The following is a 6,146-nucleotide window of genomic DNA, read 5'->3' on the forward strand; positions in this document are numbered from 1 at the left end:
CGGAAAGAACCGAACGGCCCCCACGGAAATGCCCGAAGGGGCTGAGCGGCCGCGGCGGAAAAGAACGACCGGCAGACTGCCCGCGGAGGGTGGGGTGGGGGGTAACTCCTGCTGTTACAGCGGAAACGATCGGCAGACATTTTAGTTGCTCAGCCTGACCGAGAAAGCGCAGATCCACGTTCATGATCCAAGAGAAGGGCAGGGCTACGAGGAAGAGCACGCCTCTCGAGCTGCTTGCTTTCTTGGCAGAGAGGAATGGCCCTCGCTTTGCCCAGTAACCCTCCGCCACTTCCGCGGTAAGGGAAACGGAGGTTGTGTGTTAATGCCAGGGGCGCAAATTTCCGAAAGGAAACGAGTACGGCGAATACTGTAAGGGAGCGGCAGGAAGAGCAAAGCCGGGGAGAATCTAGGGTAGAAAGCCAGGCGGGCGGAGGGAGATCGCGATTCTGCCTGGATGGAAATTGGCTGCTTTTGCAAAAGCGCGCCAGGACTTGGAAATGCAAACAGCGACAGAATGCTTGAACGATTTTTTTTTAAAAAAGAAAGATGGTGAGGAAATAGAAAAGATTTTTGATAGGGGGAAAAACGTGTTTGTCTATGGTAGCAAAGAATCAGGTGTCTGGAAGCAACTGTTCCATTTTAATTTTATAAAATGCACCTTTAAAATTTTTATTTTAAAAATGATTACATATTTAGCAAAATGTGCTGGAAAAAGTGCTAATCCATTTCCCTTATTCTTGAATCTGGCCGAAATTAAGACAAAACCCTACTGACCAGTTCAAAAAAAGTATCTCATTGAGAAATTGGGCTTGCACCGATTTCCACCATGAGTGAGTTTCAGAAGGCATTTTTTTGTGATCCCACAATGATTCCTGAAAAAGAATAACTTGTTTTTCCATACGTACCAAACAAGTTATCATTCCATAATAATAAAATTTCATTTCATACAAATAATAAAAATTCATTGCATATGTTGCAGATATTTCCTGCAAGGTATTGAAATGTAGGAGAACAAACCCATCAGGATAAGATTCAGCAGTCCATCTGCATTTGAAAGACAAAAGCCACTCTTGAAGACAGCAATCTGGACAGAGAGGACTGCAAATTGAACAACAGAGGGACACCTATCTGTCTCCTGTTTACAACAGTCCTTTCTGTATTTCCTAAAAGGTTCCACACCCATTTGCACTATTCAGGTGACCTTGAGGGCACAGATAAACTTCCAAGTGGCCTCAACAATTCTCAGAATGCTAGCAACCAGATAACCACAAGGAATATAAATCCTTCCATTTCTCAACATTCAGTCAGAACTGAAGAAGCTTTTTGGATATGAAGCAAAACGTCTTCAAGGAAAATAAAATCCAGTTGCCTCTTAAAAAACACCTTTGGGACAACTACCAGTATGACCTGGATGACTGAGAATCTCCATAAACATGAAGAGTGAGTCTTTGGGGAAGGATATTCCACAAAGCAGGTACAGAAGCAGCAGGTGCAATCCTCCATCCACTTAACCTTTTGAAAATGGACAACCACTAAAATGTCATTTATCTTGAGCAGATTGAATGGTCTGTAGATGCTTCAGAAGAAGTGCTAAGAATGTGGTAAAATATTTTAACATGACTTTCTAGTAATTTTTTGTTTTCAGCCTGCCCCTCTTAAAAAAAACTGAACTTCCCAGTTACTCAGCAGGTTAACCCAGTGGTCTTTCAGTTGCAGTTGCCTGCTTCAATGAAGATTTATTTGGTATTCTGTCACGCTGCTACTTGTTTGTGAGGAACCTCCCTGCCACTTGCATTCTATCACTGCCCCTCTTTCCTCCACTTTCCCATTTGCTCTGTTCTGGTCCAGGGAAGGAGAATGTGAAATGGAATGTATTCTTGCTTTAGGATGCAGAAGGAAATTTTAGAATATTTGATTCACTGAAAAAGGAGTGAATCTGGGAAGTTGTGAGAAGGTGCAACAGATGACCCATGCTCCATGAATTGTACATCACTTTCATCAGAAATTTCTACATGAGCTTAATCCCCACGATCTTTCACAATTATCAATAGACAATGATACAGAGGATTCTCTTATTTCCAGTATAGGGTGATGTGCACAGGAGATTTTCCAATTCTGGCCAATCCTACATGGCAAGATTTACTTCTTGACCTCAGGGATTTGCCCAGCAAGGTGGAGAAGTAAGTCTGATAGGAGAGGTGATAGGGGTATGGACATAAGTTTGAGGAAACAATGCAAGTATGTTTAATTAAAAGCAATTTAGCCCTGAGGAAAAAGAGAGAGAGAAAAAAGTGAAGATTTTTTTTTTTTGGGTATAAGGAAAGACAGAGATAAATTGTTATCAGGTTGACAATCTGTTTTATCTAAGATGTACACCAACCATGACCTCAATAATCTTTAAAAAGGGAAAATTATAGCCTGGGATTTAAGGATGTCTTCTTAGGGAAGGGGCAAACCATAGCTTCTTTCAAAACTGCTCTCATCAATCTCTACCATAGTGAAGTGTTGATTTTGTTGCCATGTATTTTGAGAGCCAGGAAAGTCTGCAGAGTAATCTGACTGCCAACAGTTGCTAGTTCATTTAGTTCATGCTAACCTAGACATTGGTGTCTGAATATAGGTCTTTTTAACATTCATATTTTATTGTATTTTTAAAATCTAGGTGAAATGTTAATATATATTATAAGTCCGTAACAAGTCCATATGGTAAATAAATATAGTGAAGTGTAACTATGTGCTGGATCTCCTTCCCAAGGAGCCTTGGGGAGGAGGGTAAAATCAAGCCTACAAATAATTGGAGACAACCAAAAGAATATCCTGCTACTTCATCAGAATTCATAAGGCAAAAGCATTTCCAGTTAAATTGGCGAGATGCATACAGTACGTCTCACCACAAGTAGATTCTTTCATGCATAGTCAAGAATAAATCTGAGTTCTCTTTTATTCTAATACCTTGTCTCATATTCCATGAGGACAGTACTAAAATGTTATATAATGTTAATGTAATATAAAGTTTAAAATACAGTTACATATAAAGCAAATGTATAAATACATACTACTACAGAATAATTACATTCATTAGTATCCAGTAAGAAGAGATAATCACTCCCCCAAATTAAATTGTCACGAGGTTAGCTAAATGTACATTATAGAATGTTATACATCTATATGTATTGCACTAACCTGCCCACCCCCCAAAAACCTAACCATTCTTACTACCATTGCTCATATCTGAATTGATGGGATCTCCAATTAAAACTCCCTATCTTCAAGCACTGTTCTATCATTACCTCTTTAGAAATCCATACATACCTTGAAATGTGTGGTATTAGGTTTAGAACAACAAATGAAATGGTTGGGTCAGGGAGTGGGAGGAAGTTAGGAAGGGAAATCTTTATGAGGCATCCACAGTTATTGTATCATCCTCTGTAATTTTCTCTACTTCTTCATCTTTTCCATCTCATCTTTATTGAAATTCCAATTTGGGCCTCCACAAGTAGCATTTGCAACCTCTGCCCACCCCCCATTTCTCCCAAAAGTTTTGATCTTGCACTTTCTGTACCTTTTTCTTCCTATTCCATTTCACTCCTTAATTTGCATCTTTTCCATCTGCTATATATCCATTCTTATTTTTTTGTATGAATTACAGATCAGTCAAATAATGGTCAAGTTTACTTGACCAGGAATCTGCCACTACTTCCTAAAACTATTTCAGTTTGATTGTTTCCAGCTATTTTGCATTCCCATAATCATTACATCTCTCAATCTTCTTGTTCCAGGAGTCCTGCCTCATGTGGTTGAAATTATCTAGCACTTTACAGACTGTCAGCCACAGAGAGTAGGAAGCATGGCAGTAAGTTATACCTCTAGCCAAAAGCAAGGGGACGCATGCAGTGCACACACACACTAAGCAGACAGATGATTCAGCCAATGTCAAGCATGTCATTAAGGGAGGCTGCCAAGAGGAAGCTTTGGCTTGATGGAAGATCAGAATGGGAACAACCTGTTGAGGAATTCCTCTGTGTCTCGTTTCTGCCTGGGCTGTTAGTTTGATTACTCGTAGGAGGAAATAAGACTGCATTGAGAGAGGGAGAAGGGTTCACTCCCCATTGTTTTACCACAAGGCTTCAATTTTTGTTATACCTAGAGGATCAAACTGACTGTTTACTGTGAATAAACCATGCCTGTTTACTGATGTGCAGTCCTACCATCAGAATTAGTCCATCAGTCATCAGATGTTTTGAGATTTTCCTGGATTTTGGGGAGATGAGTTTCTGCCTGTCCTCTTAATCTCTTATTGTTTTCCCCTTCAGTCACTTGGCAGGAGGATTCCCCAAAAATGTTTCTGCAGACCAATTCTAAAAAAGAAAGAGGCTAAAAAGTAACCGACTATTAAAAATAAAATGAAAGAGCTGGGCTCTAAGAATGACATGAGGAACTTCCCACTCTGAGTCATAAAGAACAGCAAAGTGCTTTTCTTCCAGTCAGCTATAGACTTAAACTGGATGTAAACCGAAGGCCTTTTTATTTGCGAAGCCTTGTAACAGCCGTAGTTTTCCAAAACGTAGTTTTTGTTCAGAAGAAAAACAGTTTAGGTCTGTTTAGATATGAACTGCCTCATACATTTGGTACAGTATTTACTATAGAGGAGCTGTTCTTCCTATCCTCCAGTTCCCCAAAGAGATGAGAGATCAGTGATCTTAATCTTAATTTTAATCCTAACCTATTTGCCACTTGAGATCTATCTAGCCCAGGGGTGGGCAGCTATGGCCCCTTTATGACCTTTATGACCATGCTGGCTCGAGAAAACTGGGAGTTGAAGTCCACTGGGTATATAGGGGGCATAGTTGCCTACCCCTGATTTAGGCTATGATAAATTTCATAATCTGATAAGATTTTCCAATACAGTCTAGATCATAATCTTGCAGTCTATTTTGCAGTGCTTATGGATAAAATCTGATTTTCAGGTTCCTGTTAAATGTATGCACTTTTTAAAACAAAGTGCTATAAGTAAGTAAAGCTGGTGCCATCACAACTGGCAAGCACACTGAACTCAATTGCACGAGGAAGCTATTGTTGTCTAGAAGATTTATTATAAAAATGGTTAGAGAAACATAGATTTTTGGAAGAAAAGACATTAGGAGGACAAGTGGGGACATGTGTGGGTGAAGCAGGGGATATGTTAGGGTAGATCTCACCTTTACAGAAGATCTATTATTGACAGACAAAACACAATTGTTTCTTGCAAATTTCTATTGTATGTACAGAGCAGAAAAATCATTCTTTTGTTTATATATCACAGCACCATTCTTTTGTAAATGTTTACCTTTATTCTATTTTTAATTATTTTAAAACTCCTTAGAAATATGATTGTTTATGCTCCTGTGTAAAATAAAGTCTGAAAAGAAACAGCAGCAAGACTCTTTTTGTATTTACTGCTTCCCCTTCATCTGCTGGGTAAAGATAAAATATTGTCACAGCTAGATCAAGACATATAGGAAGAACTGGATAAGAAAGCATACTTGGGACACCTACTGGATGTATTTAAGGAGACCACAAGTAAAAGGAAATCGTGTCTTTCCCCTGCTGTCAGAGAATAATAAATCCATAATATAGTATCACCAGATGGCAGTATACACAGGACGTAGCATATTTATCTTCTACAGCAAATTCACATCCTTCATTTTGTTTAATTACAGCAGTAGACCAGGGCAGTCCTGGTAGAATGAACATTATGCAACATTCAGCAGAAACCTAGAACGGGGAATAGTTTATCACCTATGCCATTAGAAGGACAATCCAGCACTGTACATGGTGAAAAAAGTAGGAGAATCCTCAGATGCAGCAGGGAAATTTACTAAATATTTGTACGTGAAATATTGCAGGTTAAAGAGAAAACGTCTGTAAGATAAGGTTTGGCCACACACAAATTTTAACTTTGGTCACAATGTCTAAACATGACACACCATTGTTGTTTTGATGCTTTTAAATCATAATTGATCCCTTATGACTTCTTGGTGACTGTCTAGCTATCTGAACTAGACCCTGGGGTTTTCTTGCCAAGATTTTCAGAAGTGGCTTGTCTTTGCCTGCCTCCTGGGGATGAGAGGGAGTGACTGGCCCAAAGTGACCCAACTAGTGACCTT

General features: G+C 39.3%; 1 long non-coding RNA gene across 1 annotated transcript; it reads left to right on the plus strand.

Annotated features, from left to right (window-relative positions):
- Positions 1–62: 62 nt before the first annotated feature.
- On the plus strand, positions 63–5,414 carry LOC120319593. Its single transcript, XR_005559797.1, has 2 exons — positions 63–296; positions 980–5,414. It is a non-coding gene; the product is annotated as an uncharacterized LOC120319593 (long non-coding RNA).
- The last annotated feature ends 732 nt before the right edge of the window (positions 5,415–6,146 follow it).

This window comes from Crotalus tigris, unplaced genomic scaffold (assembly GCF_016545835.1).
Source record: "Crotalus tigris isolate CLP2741 ecotype Arizona unplaced genomic scaffold, ASM1654583v1 scf7180000020871.250113, whole genome shotgun sequence".
NCBI lineage: Eukaryota > Metazoa > Chordata > Lepidosauria > Squamata > Viperidae > Crotalus > Crotalus tigris.